The 21,638-nt window shown below is 40.2% G+C and overlaps 1 protein-coding gene across 3 annotated transcripts in view; it reads right to left on the minus strand.

Annotated features, from left to right (window-relative positions):
- The window catches only part of PDLIM5 (PDZ and LIM domain 5), an 86,930-nt gene that overhangs the window by 44,912 nt on the left and 20,380 nt on the right, over positions 1–21,638 (minus strand). The window lies entirely within an intron of this gene.

Consider the following 21,638-nt stretch of genomic DNA (forward strand, 5'->3'; position numbering starts at 1 on the left):
ACACAAGCAGGGACAAACACTCACAATGTCCTGCACTCCAAGTTTCAGCCACCTTTCTCTTCATACATGAAATTTTTCTCACAAGAGGAGAAAGAAAGGCTGTCAACCAGCTTTTTCCACTCTAAATTTTCCACCTAAAAATCTCTTCATTTATTTGTGAATGAGTGGTCATGTGCAGGGAAGACTGTTAATAGTGAAGCTGACTTTTCCCCAGCTACAGCTACTAGAAAGTCAAAAGTTCAACATCACAGACAAGCTGCTTGCAGGACATGGTTTTGCCTTTCTCTCAGTAGGTTTACAGGCCCCAGTGACCTGCAGTATATTCAGATCATGATAAGAAAAGCCTCTTGAGAAGTCTAACTCTTGATCAAGGTCACTGCCAAAGTTCAGTTCAACTGCCTTTGGTCCACTTGAATGAAACAATATTGCAACAGAAACCTCTATAAAGTTCACACTATTGGCCTCAACTGAGCAATAAATCAGTATTTTCATCTGATGCAACTGAATTTCAATTACCTTAATTCCCAAGGACAGAAACAGAAATTAAAGCAGCACATAATAACATCTATGCAGTGATTTATATTCCTGGTCCTCAGTCTTCTAATCATTTTACAGCAGGCTGAAAAAACATCCTGGATGGTGTAAATTCCCTCTATGTTTCCAACAGCAGAGATGTTGGAAAAAGCAGCCTTCTTACAACAGAGATGTTGTAGCTGCTGGTGCTGTGCATGCAAAATTTCCCAACTCTGTCTTCTGCCTGCAAGTATGAGTCTGTTCCTTGAAGAAATCACTGCTTTTAGGGAAGTGCTGCAAACAGCACAATTACTTTATCTTCATTTCCAAAAGTAGAATTCACCTTGAGCCAAAATGGTACTTTAGCACATGACTTGAGAGCTGGTGGTATTCAGCCAGGAGAAAAGGAGGCTCAGGGGAGATCTCATCCCTCTCTACAACTGCCTGAAAAGAGGGTCTAGTGACGTGAGGGTCAGTCTCTTCTCCCAGGTAACAAGTCATACTATAGGAGGCTTAGTTTGGATACTAGGAAAAATTTTTTCATGGAAAGCACTGTCAAGCACTGGAATAGGCTTTCCCAGGAAAACAGCAGAATCACCACCCCTAGAAGTGTTCAAAATATGCATGGAAAAGGCACTTGAGGACATGGTCTAGTGGTTAGCATGGTGGTGCTGCTACCTTGACAGTTGGTAACCCTTAGAGGTCTTTTCCAACCTCGATAATTCTATGATTCTATGACTTTTCAAAGGTATGCCAAAGGAGAGTTTTCATCTTCTTTGTTTTTTAACTGTCCTGTTTTAGTTCATACAGTAAGGACCAAGAAGTTTTGGTTCCTTGTTACTTTACAAAGTAGAGCCACCAGTTTACACATCATTTACTTCAACAGGAGAAGTGAGGTTACCTCTTGAAAACTGTCTGTGGGTAAAGAGATAAAAATGTTTGAAATATGAGGAACTCGGTCTCTGTGTTTGTGTAGGGTAAACCTGTGGAAGGTGTCCCATCAGCCTACCGATATGGTTAAGGCTTTCCTAAAATCCAAGTAACTAGAAATACATGACAGCCATGACATGTATTGGATGGTATCTGAAGAAAAATACTTTAACTGAGAAAAAATATTGTGTAATGTTGCAAGATATATGCAAATGCAAAACTCAAAAGAATATTACCACTTGACAACACATAGACTAAGCCCAAGAAATTTCACATTCAGTGCATCACTGCCAGCATCAATTCCATACTTGCTGATTGCAGTAGCAATCTTGAGCAGGAAAAAACAACAGAGAAAATTTTCAACAAAAGGAGAAAAATTCTCCCATTTGATGTTAACCTGGTGAAAGAAGAGGCCTGCGATCAACGAAGACTTGTCAGATCCTGAGATTCAAAATAGCAGCCAAGCCCTCAGCATTACGAATCAACACAGCTATTTTAGCCAGAGTTGAAACCAGAGGGTGCTAACAAGGAAAAGATAGCAGAGCAAGGAAAAAAAGTGAGAGGCAAAGGAAAAAGGAGACACCCTGATTTCAGAAAAACAATTTGACTTGCCAAAGTCATAAGAATTTCAAATTTTATTGTGAATCCTTTTACAAAAGGCTTCCACAAAAGAGCCGAAAGTCCTCCAAAACTGGGTGTGCATACCCAAATTGTGAGTTAAGAGGCCTGATTACTATAAAACACCAACCAAGGAAGCTCACAAGCATATAGAAAGCTATGACCAACATAGCTATTTATAGGAAAGCTCCTCAAACCTTTGGGTGAGGGGTGGGACCTGCCATAAACAGATCCTGCCATAAACCGATATGTTATAGCACGCTGACATTTGCCAGCAAGGTCTGGAAAAGGGAAAGGAACGTAAGGGTGCTAAAAGCTAAAGGTCAAATGGATCGCTGTGATTTGTGAATAAAATTTAGCTTTCTCAGAACGTGTGCAAATGCACATGATGCTGACATGTTGCAATTTGTGATGAAAAAAGAAAAAAGCAACCTACATACTGCTCAGGACTAAGACTTCAAAAGCCAGCTTCAGGATAACTATTTTCATGGAAGTGTGGGTGGCCTTACAATCCCCAGGCATGTAAATGAAAACAAATTTCTTAAATAAAAAAAAAAGAAAAAGCCAAACATTTCTGTTTAATTCTAGTGGCCAACACACAACAACCCACAACCAACTACCCAACTTTCAAGAGGTCATACTTAAACTTTTGCCTAAGGGGATGAAACTCTTTGCAAGTGCATGTGGGAGACTGCTATAAAATCATTTCAGTAAAATTCCAGGATGAAATTTCCTAAAAATAGGTCCTGAGAAGTGTGATGAGTCCCTAGCTATGTCCATGGGTGCTGCTGTACAGACAGAGAACTGGTATGCCTTAGAGGTGAAGCTGTCAGGGATCTAGCTAAGCAAATTACTGGACAAGAGTGTGAAGAACTGCACACACAAAGGGATGCCAGAGTAGTTATCACCTTATCAAGACAGAGTGGATAAGACTTCTAAGTAACACCTACTGATTCTGAATAAGAGATCTGAGTCACTAAGCAGGAGAGGTGAGGTTGATACTCCTTGGAAATCTCAGCGTGAGTATTCCCTGAAAGTACTGGTCAGATGTTTCAGTACAAGCTGATTTCTACTGAGCATTAATCTGGTTATAAATAAGAAACCCAGCCCTGTTCGCTAAACCGGCCTCTGAGCTGACTGACAGAGGTTTCAACCAATACCATCTCTCCTAAAGTATTTCACTGGTTCAAAGTCTAAGGGGTGTAAAGATTAGACCAATGGCTGTCTAGACTGGAGGGGTTAGAATTGCCTATAAAAGTAAGCGTTGAACAATAAAGCACCACACTGTTTTGCTGATGATCAAACAAAATCTGCCAAGTGGGCTGGCTCACATGCTTGACCATCACATATCTCTCAGTGACCCTGGCTTCTGAAGCACCTATATTGAAGTGGAACTGAAGCTACAAGGGCAGTTTTACCACCAATGTAAGAGGAGTATTATCAAAAGTCGATAAAAATAAACATCTGCACTGAACACAGCAGGAGGAATTAGAACATTTGAAATAATTAAGGATTTTTTAGACTGCAAACCCCGGGAGGTTCCGTTTTGACACTTCTTAGAGGCTGAACCATACATTACCACCACAAACAATAAATTTGAATACATAATGAAGATTACATATGCCGAACTGTGTATACCTTCGACCTAAAACAGCATAGATATTCCAATTAGCCAACTCCATTCTGGACTATGCCCAGAATCCAGTCTGGGTTTTCCCTTTTGGCCCGTATTTCTTGTCACAATGGAAACAAACTCCATTTATTTTTTTTCCACCCAGATTTAAAAAATATTCAGCAGATATAGAAGACATATAAATAACATTTGAAGATTATATATTATCACCTACAGATTTATCTCACTGCTACTTTTGTACCACTTTTTTCTGGGCCTGTACAAGTGATTTTTTTCTTACAGCGCAAAATTTAATCTTAGGAACATTATCCTGCATCAGTGACCCATAAAGTACAGAGTTATCTGGAAAAAAAAATGATCCGGAACATACCTTTATTAAATGTGCCTGTATCACCATATGGAAAAAATGCAACAGGAAAAGAGTATATCAGTAAAGTATGGAGAAGAGTATAGCAATAAAATTACAAAACTGGCTATCCAATAATCCAACTAACCTCTAAGCATCACAAATATTCTTCAAATCCTTGATGGATCGGTTCTAATTCTGTACTTTTAGTATGAGGCAGGTTTTTAAAGTCAATCATGAATTAGAGCTACAAAAAAAGTAGACTTTTTTCCCTTGATGTTACACGACAGACTTGAAAGCTACAAAATTGCCAAACCAGGAATGTTTCCTACTACTTAATTCCACGACTCTCTACTCTGGAAAACTCATTTGGAGACTGAAGGGGAAGCATGCAGGAGAGACATTTCATGACCAGGCACCTGCTGAGGCCACTCACTCCCTCAGCCCCCAGCAGGAAACCTCTGCTCCTCCGCAGCAATCAACTACATGGATGAAAGCCAAAAATCAGCCTGTGCCATGCAGAGATGCACGGGATGCTTTTTAACAAACACAAGTGAAATCACCCATCTCACGTTAGATTTCAGTTTTGTTTGGCAAAAAAAAACCTGAAAAAAGTAAGATTTTTGTTCATATGGTTCTCAACATCAGAATTCCAAAACTGCAAATATCGTCCAAAACCATGTTCCAAATGGAGACAGAACAAAAGTTAAGCAGTTCTTGGTCCAGGACTGACTCCAAAATGAAGGTATAAAAAGTAATCTCAGCGTAGTACTACAAATCAGGTTTTGAAATGCAAACAGCCCAGAATACCCAGGAACACAACTGTTTTATTGAGCTAAATTTTAGCCAGACCACTATTTTGTTTTGCAATAACCAACAGCTTTTTTACCTTTACTCTTAAGTTTCAATTAGATATTTTGAATGAGTCTTTCCAGGGCAATCGAATGTGTGCACACATACATGCTTCTATCTCTGAATCAATGTAATTTGCAACCTAATTAATTTCTATTTAACACATAGCCACCTATTTCTCTCACATGACTAAGAAGAAAACTTGACAAGCAATTGTTATTTGAGCTGTCAGTATTTTGTTTTATGCAGTAATAAATTAATTACTTAAATTGCAGTCAGTCATAGGACAAAGGTCTATTGACTAGAGATGGAGGCTGCCTTCTGTGTTGTCCAAACTGCTTGCCTTGAATCTATGCTAGCTGCAACCACATTGTATGATGGTACATCACAATGACTTTCCCAAAGAAACTGTTTTGTACTCTGACAGTAAATAATGTTCTCCCATTGCACAAACATCCTTCAATGTCATCTGCAACTTTCTCTGAGAATGTAACTCATTGATCTTGATTTAAAACTCCTTGGGCTAGCTGATATCCCTCCAGCTAGATTTCTACCTCTCGAGCATTTCAGCCATAGTTGGCTGTAGCAATTCAGTTTAAAGTCATGGATAATAAAAGCAGAAAGCAACCAATGATCTTTGTGTCATTACCGCTCCAGCTTCTCTTTCAGGCTACATTTTTCCCTATTATAAAGTATTTTAAATAAGTAAAAAGCCAAAACACAACGTACTCATTTAGAGAAAGAACACTACAGAATAACTTTGCAGAATCACAACATAAGCAAAGGGGCAAACTCTTTTATCAAACAATATCCTGCCTTTTCATCCTTGCTACAATACATTTCATGCTAATATTTACACTCATTACTTGTTACACTTGGTTTATCCCTAGCTTTGTTTCACCTGACCAAAGTATCACCTTGCACTGATAATCAGTATTTTAACAGCAATCTGCTTCTAGCTTACTTTTAGCTCTATGTATGTTTATACATAGAGCTAAAAGTAAGCCAGAAGCACCCCTTTGATGAATTAATGAAAGAGAGGAACAGAGGCTCACTCTAAAATACAAGGGGAGGACACACTAATGCTCTGCAGCAGCACCAGCTCCATCACAAAAACTGCACATCTGACTTGACTCCTGCTCCCCCAGGACCTCACAACCCACAGAGCCTGAGCATGGAACACTCAGGGCCAACACTGACCACCACAAGCACAAAGAGGGTAACACAGTGCTCCAGCACGATATACCTAACGGGATGGCTCACCAAAGCCCTTCCTCACCTGCTTCCCTGATGGGAAGGAAGCAAAAACCTACACTCCAGACTCCTGACATGTCTGAGACACTTGAGGTCCAGCTTAAAACTTCTGTATGAGGGGAAAAAAAAAAAAAAAAAAAAAAGAAAGCATGAGAACACCTGCTCTTTGTGACAAATAAGCTTCCTTTGCACTCAATGGAAACTGAGAGCTGTATCGTGTTCCTCAAGCCTTTACTACAGCAATATTATTCACATAGCCAACAGATTAGCCAGCCAGCTTTGATACTCGCTTCCAAATCAAGAACACACATGCCAGTTTTAAAGTCCAGATCAAATTTATACAGCTGAGTTATAAGAACTCTAATGCAGGGTTTGCTGTGGAAAGCGCTGACACAAGCAGCTATAAAAAGGGGTTATGAGGCAGTCCTCTAAGCTAAAGCTTTTCCCCAAACAAAGCAAGGACCAAAGTTAGCTTAGGTCAGAAAACCTGTCTGATTACCAGAGTACTTTGCTATGTATCACCACTATGACACCCTGCCCTCAACTCGCTCCATGGGGCTGCACTCCCATTTGCTACATTTTCAGTTCCCTCCTTTTTCTCCCTATAACTTTAAAGGTGTTTTCAGACTGATTCATAAAGCTGTAACTTAAGGCATGCACAGCACAACCATAAAATAACCATTAAAAATAATGTATGAGGAAAAAAGTGTGAGACAAAGCATAAACCATTCCTCTTGGCCAGGCTGTGGACCCCAAGAGCAGGCTGCATCCCAGTCCTGGTGAGAGGGCTGCCCTTGCCTCCTGGCCTGTCCTCCCACATTCCTCAGGTCTGCTTCATCCCTTTCCTCCATACACAGCTCCACTGCTGTGATGCAGCAGTGACTCGGTTGAAGCAGACCCAAGCCAGCCCCTTCACTCTTTACAGCCCACGGGAAAATGGGGAGAGCCCACAGGCATCCATCCATTTTGCCAGAAAAGAACCACAAAAACCATCTCTCACATTTCATTTTCAGTTCTGACAGCAGTAACCCCGACAACAACCTATATTTTAACATGATTGAGCTGTGTATGCCTACAGTCCCACATTCAGAAATTATGCCAAAGAAAAACTAACACAGTTTGAATTTTCCCCCTAAGCAAACATGGCTGAGCATGCCTGTGGGTTCATATTCTAGGAAAAAGATAAATGGTTTCAACCCTCTCTTTTTTCCTTAAAATTTTTCTCTTACTGTATTACAACCTTTATCTACTGTCTTCCACAAAAACAAATAAACAAAAAAACCCCACCAAATAAAACCAAACTAATTTGCTTTTTGGCACTTTAAATGACGTGTTGCATGCAAAAATCACTCATGCTATTTATCCATGTATGCACTAAATGTGGAGCTATGCATCTACAAAGGAGCGTGAGAGGACGCTGACTACTTAAAACAGGAGAGGCACCCTGAGATCACTCTTACACATGATTGGGTTGATGCAGAAAAGGATCCAAAAATATACATCAGGTTTACAAAGCAGAGTAACTGCACCATGTACAAGCCTTTTGAATATGTGCTCTTTTATTTTTAAATCACTTAACACCAAACAAATGAACTTGAATGCCAGTAGCAGCTCTCAGCTTCCCTCTCTTGCCCCAGAACAGGTTCCAATAAGCAGGAACAGTTTCCACATGCCAATGCCAGAAGGATTATTAACTGGTGCCACCTCTCACTTGTCATGGCTTGACTGATCATGGATTCCTCACAGCTCTCTCTTTCGCGAGCAAGAACCTTTGCTACCTTTCCTCTCTCCCTTATGACAATCCAACTGCTGCAGGATGTAAGGAAGCAGAAACAATTTCAGAAAAGGTGCCTTCAGCTTTAAGTTTTGACAGAATGCCACTATCTCGTGATTACTGCAAGTCCAGTAGCAGTTATTAGAAAGTACAATCCATGCTTTTGACCTTGCTGGTGTGAAAAGGAAGTAGCTAATTACATACAGTAATCAATTCTGGGACAACTCATGTCTTTAACATGTAGCTTAAATATTTTATCCAGGTACTAACACACAAGTTAAAATGTCTGTTAATTGTGTGCTGGGAAACACCAACTGGAATTCAAAGCATTATTAAAATGAGTGAAAAATCACACTCACATCAAAGAGGGATAAAGAAACTATTCTGTTCAAGTGTAGCTCTGTTGGTATGTAACAAGACTAAGCATCTGGTCTTGCTTTTCCAAGCCACTAGCATTCAGAACAAACACGAAAAGATTGCCACCAAGATATGATGGGCAAGAACTTCTTGACTAACAAGATATAACTGATGTTCTGATTTGGAGAAGAAATAATGTCACAATGCCAAAAAACAAGTTGTCAACAGGACTAAGGCAAAATAATTCAGACATTGTGACTAGAATCATATTTGCAGGAAGCACAGGGGTAATTCCAAAAAAAACTTTTAAAATACTTTTGAAACACTTGAGTGATGGAAAACCATTTACCGTCATGTGCCAGAATGTCTGAAGATATTTAAGACCCTACCGTCTTTGAGAGAATGCTTAGCTTTCACTAAGCATTCTCTCAAGGAGCTCAGTTGCGCTCTCATGCTGCCAGCATGCCTTAAGAGCCCGATTTATTTTAACTGGCTCTCTTCTCCCTGATGATTATTCTTCTGTTCAGAGAGTTTACAGAACTGATCCAGGTTCCTCCCTGGGAAACTATATGCCAGTGGGTAAAAAATACTGCCTACTTAATTTCTCAGAGAGACAGAAAGAGAAAATGGAAAGAAAATGTAGCTAGAAACACAGCACAATTTGTATGGCTGCTTTAGCTTTTGGGAGCTGCATGTCTCTCCTCCAGTAGTGGTTAGTTTTGGGGAGTCTGGGGTTTTTTTTGGACAGCCAACACAAATTAAGTCCACAACTAAAGCACATAATTTGTAAGGACTGCTGAACAGGAAAGCCCTCAGGAATCACTCGAATTGTCCCAGAACAGAAACTTCAAGCCTCTCTCATTTGGAGCAAACAGTTTGGAAGCTTACTAAGTTTTATTGCTGGGCCTCCCAAACAAACACAAAGCAAAGCAGAGTTAGTTTTCTCTACAGGAGCTTAAGCATGAAGTGACAAAAGGGACTGAGCTGAGCTACTTCCAAAGAAATTGATTCCCATCCTGTAAAGGCCCTACATATTACAATGTCTGCAGAGCATAAAATAGTGTATATGTTCTCCCTTCCCAGACAGTGCTATGTTTATTCTTTTACAGTTGATAAAATTAGTTGAACTAACTGAACATCCATCTCCTTATTAATCTTAGTAGCCAAATATGTGTCATCTTGTTTTCATAAGGCTTTTATGGTCTATGATTTAGCTCCTCTTAATGGGATATACCTTTTCCGCATTAAATGTGATGCAATCACCCCATGCTTGCCAGAACATCCAAATTAGAAATACAAATAGCACAATATATTATACTGTGTAATTTAAAGATACATTTATTTTTTCTTTTCAGTACCTCTCCCAGGACAAAGAGCCTTGTACATGGCAGCAATGAGAAGGAAACACAACTAATGATGCAATTCTACACATGAAAGCAAAGCAGAGAATCAAGTGGGGAGCCAGTGGCAAGAAAATGCTACTACAAATTGAATCCCTCATTATACACCAGCCATTGCTTCACTTTCCACCTATCCAGAATCCAGGCATGCATAAACAAGCAGAAAACAACCTGCTTGCTTCCAAGAACTGAGATGACATCAAGCTGCACCATATAAAGTAAGGAGAAAACAGAGACAAGTTCAGACACTCCTAGAATTGGTTATTGGCACAAATCATCTGTCCAGAGAGGACAATTCACCTGAATGCAATCCCAAAGTGTCACTCTGCAAAAACTGTACAAGCCCATCTCAGGGTGAAACCCAAGCCCAGCAAAAAGAGCTATCACACCCACAGAACTAGCAGAAGAGGCTGGACACTGAGCTGCACTTGTGCCAGCTCTCTGTTGAGCATGGAGCTCAGCACCAAGGAGGAAACACACAAAAAAATGCATCAGAGTGCAGAAACCCCATGCTACATCAAAAGGGGCATCATATCTTAAGTACAAAGGCACTAAGGCTTATGGCACCTCCCTTTGGCAACATGGAAGAAAAAGGCAATCTTAAACATGTGAAAGGTGACAACTCATTTTAGATAAATAAGCATGCTCTGAACTGCATGGAGTAACAAATAAACCAGTCATGGCTAATATGCTGACAGCATAAGCACACAAAAGCACAGTTCTATATGTATGTGCATTCATGCAATGGAGAGAAAACTCCTTAGGATTAGTCAAATGCAAACTTCTAGCACAATGAAATAAAATAAAAATAGGAGACATTAGTAAGTCTTCATGGGTATCTTGCCTTTTATACATCAAGGGAATATTACAGCAGTCACTTGTTTTAAGCCAGTCACATACTGGCTAAAACCCCAAGTATGAAATATTGCAGAAAAAGAGTCCAATAAAAAGCCCAAAAAAACAAGAAACACATTTTAAAGCAGTTGCATATTATTTAATAAATTCATATAGCTGTTTTTAGCTGTTTTTAGACACAGAAATCTTTATCATCAGTTAATAAGGCTCATGAGAACATATAACAATTTCAATTTTCCATTTTATATGTATATACATATATACACATGCAATACACTGCTTTAGTTTGCTTGACTTTAAACATCAATTTAATGTGATTTTTTATACAGTTCCAGGTGTGGGTATACATTTTTTTATGGATGTAAAACACTGAATATGTTACTATAGACAGTGGTATACAGTGGTATACATATATATTCTTTAAGAAAATATTTGTGTATAAATATGTATTCTTACACACACCTCTATATAAATAAAAATGCATTTGTCCTCTCTGCTAGAGACCTGTGTGAGAAGACCACTTGAAAATTACCAACGTTTCTGAGGCAGCGTACAACAAAAAGCAGTTGTCCAGAGCAAACAGAGAGCTATTCAGGACAAATTTTCTGACTGCAAAACTGAGACACTCATGTTAAGTAAATTTTCCTTACCATTCAATTGCCAAATGCATCACAGACATGCAAGACTAAACATAAACCCATGCAAAACCTCCTTACTGAAGCTCCAGAGATGAAAATGCTCGTGTACTTGTTGCAGCTGAGAACTTGGACAAAATTTCTTGCTGCTATATTTTAGCCATCTTCTGAGCTGTGCTGCTGAGAGTTGCACTCTAACTAATTATAGTAACCTAAAGTCTGAGTTATGCTGCAACATGTTTTTTTCCTTGGACATCTGGAGATGAGAAAGTTACACACATGGCTAAACAATGAATAAAGCTGGTTATCAAATAGCTCTGAAAAAACAATGAAGAAAACTCAACCCTTCAAATGTACTTCCTGCAACAGTCTACCACTTGCTCTCAGCTTGACACTGTGCAGTGGAATGTGTCCGGCCATTCAAAGTCTGGGCTTGCAGAGGAATCCTGTAAGCTTAAGCCTGTTAGCCATGACAGCTCTCTGGTGTATTTCCTTTTTTTTATTTTCACTTTCTTTTTTTCTCTCCCCCTCATTTGTATGTACATAGTCCTACACTACTGAACTAAAATCAGAAGACATTTCCAAGTTAGAGAAATAGAGAAAAAGAAACCCTCCCTATCAGAAGCAGAGTTTACAATCAATATTGTCACATCTAAGGAAACAAAGATTTAAATAATTTAGAGTCTTAAATTTTGGGACTAAAACCAAGACTGCTCTAGCATTCTGGAAAAAAAATCCTATATACACTTGTGGTTACAGGCAAAGCTAGGAAACAATTCCAAGTAAAACAACAAAACACAAAAACACAGTATGCATTCATTCATCCAACTTGATCCAAGACAGATGGTATGGAAAGCCTGCAGTTTTTTTTTCCCCTGCTATTTTTGTTTGGTAGGTTTGGGTGTATTTTTTGATTTGTTGGTTCTTTTGTGGATTTTTTTTTTTTGTGTGGGTTCTTTTGTTTGTTTGGGGAGGATGTTTTATGTTACTCTTATTGCTTACAACTATACAAAATATTGATCCTTCATACAGGAGCCACAGGTTTCCATGTGATTTAAACTCTTCTCAACCTCTGAGATGCAGCCTCTTAAATGCCTTCAAACCTAAAGATTAAAAAGCGGATCAACTCACAAGGAGAAGGCTTTTGAAAAACATGATCATACAGTGGACAAATTAAGTCCATTAAACTTTTCAGGCATGTAACTTCAGGGGCTTTTTCACTAACTATTCAACAGCAATAACAACTTTTACTGTAGGAAGACTCCTGCTAGATTTCAAGTAATTTCTTAAAGTAAACATTACTTAAAGAATTGCTGGAAATAAGACTTTGGAAGAGTTTTATAAAAACATAATAGGTACTTGTTTTTTTTCCCCATCTTGTTTTCTTGAATGCAGCATCAACTACACCAAATGAAGAGAAAAGTTTCTGGTCCTTATAAATAGTGCTCTTTTTGACCAGTATTTTGGTTGCAGCCACAATGATTAAGTTTTTTTTTGTCTTGCCCTACCACCCTGAATGTTACTCAACTTTGTATACCTCAAGATTGTGCAGGCCACTCATGAGTAAGGCTCTAGTGAAAGCTGGTAGTGTGACAACTTATTCTTTGGCAGAAGAAAGACAATTTCAAAACACAAAGATATTCAGATATAAATATTGCACATTTACTGCTGAAAGCTTATCCTCAAAAGAGATTCTCCACATCAGTCCAAATCCAAGAAAAATTATGCCTCTCTAAAGCAGTGACTATTTCTTCACCTACCAACTAAAAACAGCAGGTGAGAATATCCTGCTCCTTCCCCACTGCAGGATGCATCCATCAGCTCATTCAAATACACAATTCAACACACACCACCATATAACTCACTTCAGTGGGACATAAACCTTGAGCAGCAGTGCATTATGTTTGATTTTTTTTGTCTTTAGGAGCTGTTTTGCAACTTTCATCTGCTGGGGGGAAAAGAACCCAACCAAGCAAAACCAACCCCAATATATTTCAGTGAGACAGGGAATGCAGAGTTTGCAAAATCACTGAGGCTCCACTTTTAGTTTATGGGACTATTTTAAAAAAGGCAGAAATATCACAGTCCTGCCTATTCTCTCTCTCCCCAAACATCATCAGGCAGGATAAGAAGGGGTATGCTGAGGCCATCACAGACTCAGGCTGGCTACCAGAACCAGAAGGGTCCAATGGCTTCCCACCCACAACCATGATTCAAAGCACTCTTTATCAAACACCAAACAGCAACAGCACCTCTAGTCCTGCTTCGGCAGGTGGAAGGCAGTAAAAACAACACACGGGGAAGCAGAAAGTGAGAGCAGCCAGTGACCTTTGGTGAGCAATGTTCTCATGTCATATGAGCTGGTGACATCAAGGATTCCCATAAGCCTGATCTGAAAATGCACTGTTTGCATATTTCCTCCCTATTTAACAAACCAATTCCAGGGGAAAGCCTTCTCCTCATAAATACATCACTTTTGATTCAACCCTTTTCTAAAAGGAAATGTTCAAGGGAACAATGAAAATGCCACTGAACGATCTGAGCTCTTCAAACAGCCATCCATCACGTCTTTCTTGAAATTAACAGCTTCAGACATTCCTCTCCGGCCACCTATTAGAAGGCATCAGATATCCTAAAATTATGTAACCTACCAGAGGCAGGTCCTGGATTTACGGCACACATCCCTGAGTGGCTCTTCTAGACACTGAATGGTCTGGAAGCATTTCATGCTTCTCACTAGTGTTCAGTTACAGCCCGTACCACTAATCCAAAAAAAGGTTTGATTTTCCAGGGAGCACAGGGCTGTTTTCCCTGTCTTCTAAGCTGCTACACTTAAGCAGCAACTTAGCACAATTATAGCCATGAAAATATGTTTAGGCATGCTGAGAATAAAGGATCTTCATACCTTAAATAAAAACAAGAGCACACTGTGATCAGAATTTTGAATAATTAGCACTGACATGGCAGCAAAAAAATGTAAGACCTATCCCTACTTGAATTTGATACTGAAATTATTTTAATATGATTAAATTCTCACTTTAAAGTTTTGTTTCACTCACATAAAGCAATTCATGCTGACTTGGAACAATAACATGCAAAGCTAAATTTGTATTATTTTCAGCAGGAGTCTTGCAGTTGGTTACACTGAGAAAAAAAATCCTCTACAAGAAAGGTTTGCAACATAGTGGGAGACGCCTTTTTTCTCTTCCCTCCAGCTTTCCAGTAAGATTGTCCTTAACCTCTTGAGCACTAACTGGAGAAGGTTATAATAATTTTTTGCACACCATAGTATTCTTGACCCAAAAATTAATAACACACTAATGAAGTTACTATTTAGAAGTTCAACAGGGCCAATACTTCACCTTTGATACAATACAGCCTGTCTCAGGTGAAGTTTTGCAGTGCTTTTTGATTATAGAGATGAAGAACAAAAGCCAAACCACACTAGCATGAGGGAACAATAAGCATGACATAAGCAGAAACATGAATAAAGCTGGAGACCTTGGAAGTAAAATATCTTCTCAGAAATATGCCCACTTAAATAAGGTAGAGGAATAGCAGGTTAGTGTGGCTTTCTATGTTCTCTTCTCCATTCGCATAGGGACATCTGTGACGTGACAGGCCAAATGGAGACACTGAAGTTGCAATATGTGTATTATTCAAAAGCATGAACTGACAGAGCATTTGTAGCTGAAACACAGTATTCATTCCCTTATCACAAGAAAAATTCATGCAACTCGCCATCTGTTCCAAGGAAACGATCTGAGGGAGCAAGTCACTACAGAAATACAGAGGGTGTGAGCTTGGGCACCCTCAATGAGGCCATGGTGCCAAACTGCAGATTGCTGCAGAGAACTCCAGCTGATGCAAAGTTTGGGCCAGATACTAGCAAGTAACAACATCCCCTTACAAATCTGATACTAACCCATTCACCTTATACTTTAACCCTCCCCCAGTGCAAGACCTCCCGAAAACCATTCCACCTCACACCATAACTATGGGACAGGGACTGCTTTAACAAGTGCACTCCTAAGGAGCTCAATACAAAAGGCTCAGTGTTCCCACCAATAAAGAAGTCAACATGCTCTCCCTCCAGGGCCACACACTGAGTGCAGCACATTGTCACACACGTTCCCAAAGCCTGGGAAACAGCAGCATCCAAACCAGGACTCGTGGGTAGGGGAAGAGGGAAAATCAGAGTCTTGAAAGTGTTTCCAAATGAATGCATGAACACAGGATGATGGATACGGATATGGGCACTTGGGCACTCCTACTGGGATACTAATTGACTGCAGCAGCAGTAACAGGGTCAGTCCCACCCCCTCTTGTCTGTGTGTTCCACTATCACTGCTAACACAAGGAGTCACCTGCGCAGCTCCTAAAGGAGAATTGTTAACCTGAGAGTTACCAGCCAACTGCACCTTGAGTCAGAACCATAGAAACAATTCCCATCTCCCACTAGGACCAGTCACCTGGTGACTCCAAGGTCTCTGTCCCAGGTGTTCATCCTGCTAGCTCCCAGATGTGGTTGGCACCCCCAGGACAGCATCCATCCCAAGGGGACAGGCCCTCCTTCATCCCCAGAAGCCAAGAGCCCAGCCACTCTCAGGGTCTCCGGATAATATGCCACCCCAGAGCACCCAGAGGACCTGTGTCCTATTTATGGGAGCTTCTTACTAACATGAATTTCACCAAATGTTTCATGATTTCTGAAGTGCTTCTCTCATTACCTAAACAAATTAAATGTGCCAATGGAAGGACCAGCACTGGCAGCACTGTATTTTGTAGCGAAGACTCATATTGAAGAACATGATGAGACTAAATCAACTGATGAAGAAATTAAATTCCAAGCCCTTCAGATGCCCAAGCAAATCAGTTCATTCCTTCAACCTACTGCACTTAACTGGAAGGAGGAAACTCAAGCCTTTGAGAATTGAAAGCATACAAAACTCAAATAAAAATTACAGCATCACAAGATGTGTACCAGGCCAGAGGCACAATTATTCTGCATTCCTACTAAACTGAGGAAGAGGGAAAAAAAAAAAAAAAAACACACTACCACTTTTCTGCATAAGCAAAACTTAAACCACATTATCTTTCCTTCTTTCTTCTTCCAGGCTAGTGCAAACTACTAATACAAACAAAAAAATAAAAGAAATACCAACCAGACATATAAAAATCCTGGTGCAGCTTAAAGTTTGTATTCAAATGTCAATGTGTGGAGTGATTAACCTGCCTGAGGTTACACCAGACCTCCCTGCTTGTCTGTTACCATCACATGCACTTCCTAAACACTAACCATAGCACTCACTGAACATAAAATAGCTGTCATTCCTCCCCCTTTTGCAGAGAAGACACAAGCAGGCTGGTTTTCATCATCCTAAGGAGTACAAAGCTGATGTAGCAACTTAGCAGCAGAACAGGAAGGCTGGAACAACAGTGATCAAGCACAATCTGATGAAGAACAAAATCATCTGTCACATTCAAACACATCAAAGTGTGCTCATTACAGCCCCGAGGAGAGACAGCAACACAGAGCCCTGCACACAAAGAGGTGCACAAGAGACACAGAAAACAACGGCATCAGAGCATCAGAAGTAAATAATTTGTGAAGTATTACTAGTCAGACATGCATAGATTTAGATTTACATCACTGAAGCTAACCCAGGTCAGCAACAAGTGATGGTTAATTTCTCAGCACAGGCGAGCAAACTCTCATGTGCCTGGGGCAGGATTACACAAACCTCCTCAACACAAAAGAAGAATGCGCTCTAACTTCCAATTTATATCATTAAACATGACACTTCAATAACACAATGCCCTGCAGTTACAGGTAGCTCTCCTGAAAAACAACTTTTAAGGAGCACATATCCCTAACTGAAAAGCTGATGATATTACCCACCAAAAACGAAAACAAAGTCTATTTCTGTGCTCTCTTAGCACACCATGTGAATGGATGAGCAGTGGCTGGGGGTGGTACATAGGGTCAGGGGAATAGCAGGATTGAAGCAATAAAGATGTATGTCAGTGCTTCAGGATGCATCTTGCTACTCAAGGTTGCTGGAAACAGAGCTGAGGAGCTCGCAAATCATAAAGGCCAAACTTGTAATGCCAGAAGAAACACCCCAAGATGGAAAACAATTTTTAGCGGAGACGTAAACCACATAAATACACATCACTGCAAAGGCAATTCCAGGCAAGTTCCTCTAAGTTTCTGGATACACCGAATGAAGAAACTAGTACTAGTCTCAGGGCTCACCAACCCTGTCCCTTAATGAAAAACATTGTGATTTATTTTTCAAAAAAAATATGATCTTTTGGATTCACTGATGGAATGACAGATGGTTTAGTTCTGCATAATTAAATATTAATAAATAGTATTTTCAAATTTTAAATAGAGTCTAATTAACACATTTTAGCTCAGTTTCCCAAAAATCTTATCTTGGTCAAATGCTGTTTCCCCCATATATACCATCTGGAAGTAAAAATAAAATCACTTTATCTGAATTTAGTCGTACTAGAGGCATAAGGGTGGTAAGGAACAGGAATTAAATGGCTCATAGCCATTTATCTCCAGACAGATATGGCTTACAAAGTGAGAGCTTTGTCTTCAAGCTGTGAGTTTAACTTGGTTTAAAAATAAAAAGGCCACAAAAAACCCAATCCAAAACACATGCACCCCCCCCCAAAAAAAAAAAAAACCAAACCAAACCAAAACCCCATCTCCCCAAGTCCAATCAAAAAATAAATAGAAGAGCAAATGATAGAGAAAGGTCTCCAAAACAGACACTGGTGCCCCAGAGCCTACGTGTTGAACAGTGTACTCCAAGCATGGTGTGGGCTGCCCAGCAAGGGTCTAAACTTTCATCTAGTACTCAGGGGACATGAAGGCAAGTTATTTAAAACCACAGCACATCCAGCCAGCACGTCACTTTAATATTCTACTATAGATTGTGTTACTGCTACACTTTATAATGAACCTTTGGTTTCATGTCCAGTTCTCTGGTGAAGCACAGCAGAGCCACAGCTTTAGGGTTTTAAGAATTACAGGAGACTGTTAATGCTTCTGCCAAATCCAGACATGCAGCAGTATCCCAAAGGCAGGGAAAAAATGCCATAGGTTCTTGGAAAAGGGTCTCGCACTGAACAGAGATAAACAAGCTGAGTTTGCAACTGAGTTTAACTATGATCTCTGGTCTCCTCATCTGCTTTACAGCTCCAATCTTCTCTGTTTAAGAGCGAACAAAGGCCTCGTTTTAATGCAGATATAATAAAAACATTCAGAAGTATCCACCTGAAGTCTACTTAGCAAAAAGCGAAGGGCCTGGGTGGTTCCCCAGGGCCGGGCTCGGCCAGCAATCGGAGCAGGTGCCAAGAGGTCAGCAGAGGCAGGCAGGGCGAGCGGTGCCTGCCCGCCGGGCTGGGACGCGGCCCCAGCAGCACACACGTGGTGTGACGCGCTGGGACACAGGTCAGGCGGGACAGGGGACACGCTGTGCCATAGCTGGGGCATTACCTGCACGCATACTTCCCGCTAAAGGGCAAGGCAAAAACGGAACAAAGCACTGAGACATTTCAGACCTCTGCTCCTTCACAGGGCAGGGGACAAACGCCGTGCTTCAGCAGGTATGTGAAATGCTACAAACAAGGGGAAAGAATTTGAGACCTTTGCCACTCGTCTGTCTTGACAGTGAAATTCATCCCTTCTTGTTTGAGACCCCAGCGAGGGAAGGGGCTTGAAGACACACAGATCAGGTTGGTTTTCACTTGAAATTCACGCACAATTTAGCAATCACCCTTTTTTTGCGTTGTTGGGTTTTTGTTTTGTTTTGGTTTTTTGTTTGGTGCTTTTTTTGTTGTTTTTTTTTTCAGCGCTGCCAAGTAGCAGCATGGTCAGGCCATAGCAAACTATTGCGTGTATGAAGCTGCCCTACACACCTTCACAGCCCGAACACAGGACACAGCCCGAACCACACCTTCCCCAGGAGGCACCAGTGCAGATCCTGCTTTTCATGGGAGCCAGTTTCTAGTCCTGGATCGAAAGTTGTGGTGGGTGCTTGCAGACACTGAACCTACCCCTGCTCAGCTCTAATGCATAAATACTTACTGATCGTGAAGATTTTGGTAATAGGGCTGCGCTGAAAAACGTTTCAAGCCATGACCCCTGCAGGTATTTGTTACCATCTCTGTGTCAGGGCTGGTATGCATCAATAAAAAGGTGGGCCTGGCATGACAGCTCTCCAGTGCCTGCTGGCAGCAGATCAGATTGTACTTTGAACAAAAAACTTAGTGTTGCAACATATCCCTCCTCACCGTTCTGCAGCACTAAAACAAACCAGGCAGAGAGACATACACATGCACATTTTCTGTCTACACTAAAAACTAATAAACATGAAAGCCTACTTATGTCAACATGAGTCTGTTTATTCCTTGCAACAATTTATAAATTGGCCTTTCAAGAGCTTCGAGACATTCTTGACTAAAGAAAATAACATTAAATCAAGTTTCAAAGTTCATTAATAACTTCAAATATTTTCTAGGGAGCACCAAAGTAAATTTTTCTGTAACTACTGATGAGAAAGAGCTTTTTGAGAGATATCATCTCATCCTCCCTTAAAAGGCGTGACTATTTGTGTTTTGATTCCTGCATTTTAAATTTTTTTTTTTTTTGGTAGCCTGGCTCAAATAATCTAAGATTTTTTTTTCCCCCAATGCAAAAATATTTGGGTTCTCAGGAGACTTGCAAGTCTTAGAAGAACTGGAAAAGAGAAACAAATTACAGTTTCATCAGCACTGAAGACCAGCAGTGAAGTGGAAGAGCAAGGCATACTTGCAAGGAAAATATCACCTTCTTATTTCAGCTTCGCTATAAAGGAAAAAAAGAAAAAAAAAAAAAACAGTGGAGAGGAAAAGCTGTAGAAGGTAAGATCATTATGGAGAGTGCTGGCAGGAGGTGACCACTCCAGACCAATGATGTGAATCTTGATACCCGCATGTTTGAGTGTCCAAATTTTAGCATCTGCTTATATACTAAAGCACAGTGGCAGATTTGAAAGGAATTTGCTCACAACAACACAAAATTTCTCATGCACCCTGCAGAAACGTAAAATATTCACTCAACAGCCAAATCAGCTCTATGCTGTATTCTTCATTTGTTTCTAAGTTACCAAAGCCAAAGCGCACTAATAGAAGCAAGGAAAAAAATCTCTTGAAAACCAAGGTTTTATTCATCATTTATGTAGCACTAATATACATTTTAACACATGGAAGAAACAGGGTTGTCTAAGCTTTTCTTTTCTAAGCAGTAACTCTTTGTAGGAGTTATGAAACTCTGCTAAGGGATATAGGAAATATCAACAGTATTACAACAAATGCACAAAGTGAAGCATTTAAAATTGAAGAGGGTATATTTAGATTAGATACTAGGAAGAAATTCTTCACTGTGACTGTGGCGAGATACTGGAACAAGTTACTCAGAGAAGCTGGGGGTGCTCCATCCTTGGAAATGTTCAAGGCCAGGTTGAATGGAGCTCTGAGCAGTCTGGTCTAGCAAAAGGTGTCACTGCCCACAGCAGAGCCATTGGAACTAAATGATTTTTAAGATCTCTTCCAACCCAACCCATTTTATGAGTCTCTTTTTTTCAAGTTTCACTTCAGACTAGGATAAATTCCCTTCCACAAGTTTGCACATTGCAAATTTGCTGCAGTATGCAAGTCTGGACTGTCCTAAAAAGTACCCCAAAAAGCCTGGGAATGAGGCACCACGCTGGTGGAGATCTGTAATGAAGCAGAGATGGAAAGCACAAGCTCCATACCCAGAGACAGCATACAGGAAATGCTCAAGTAAATTACTGTATGGGTGAGCCAAAGGAGGAAAGTTCAGGGGGTATTAACATTTTTCTATCTGATGAAAAACAGACTACAAAAGGTATGAAAACCAGATTTGTCGCTATACAGCTTTCCACACATATCCAGCTGCCAGAAATGCTAAATGGCACAATTCAAAAAGGAGGCATCATGCCAGCTGTCATATTCCTCTATATCAAGAGTGAACGAAATAAAGAAAGGAAAAGATATTAAGGCTGGAGTTTCTCTTAAGGGGATTGTATTAATTATTTTTTTTCCCACAATGTGTTAGTTAAAAATCCAAGAGATAATCTAACTTACAATACAAAGCCCCATCTTGCACTGAAATCCAGCTTCAAAGTAAATACACTGAAATTATGTCCTGTAATAACTGTGTAGAATACTTTGCTTACACATTTGTTACGTTCTGCTCTCAGTTACTCATTTTAAACAATAGCATATGGAGGCATAAGGCACATATTGTAAGCAACATTCTTTCTTCTCTGCAAGAGGAGAAGTCATGAGAGTTTACATACATTACAATCCCCACAGTTTACAATGACTGGGCCCAGCCCAGATATGTATGCAACATCATCTAGACCTTTCCCATACCTACTTCCAGCAT

The sequence above is a fragment of the Motacilla alba genome, chromosome 4, assembly GCF_015832195.1.
Source record: "Motacilla alba alba isolate MOTALB_02 chromosome 4, Motacilla_alba_V1.0_pri, whole genome shotgun sequence".
Classification (NCBI taxonomy): domain Eukaryota; kingdom Metazoa; phylum Chordata; class Aves; order Passeriformes; family Motacillidae; genus Motacilla; species Motacilla alba.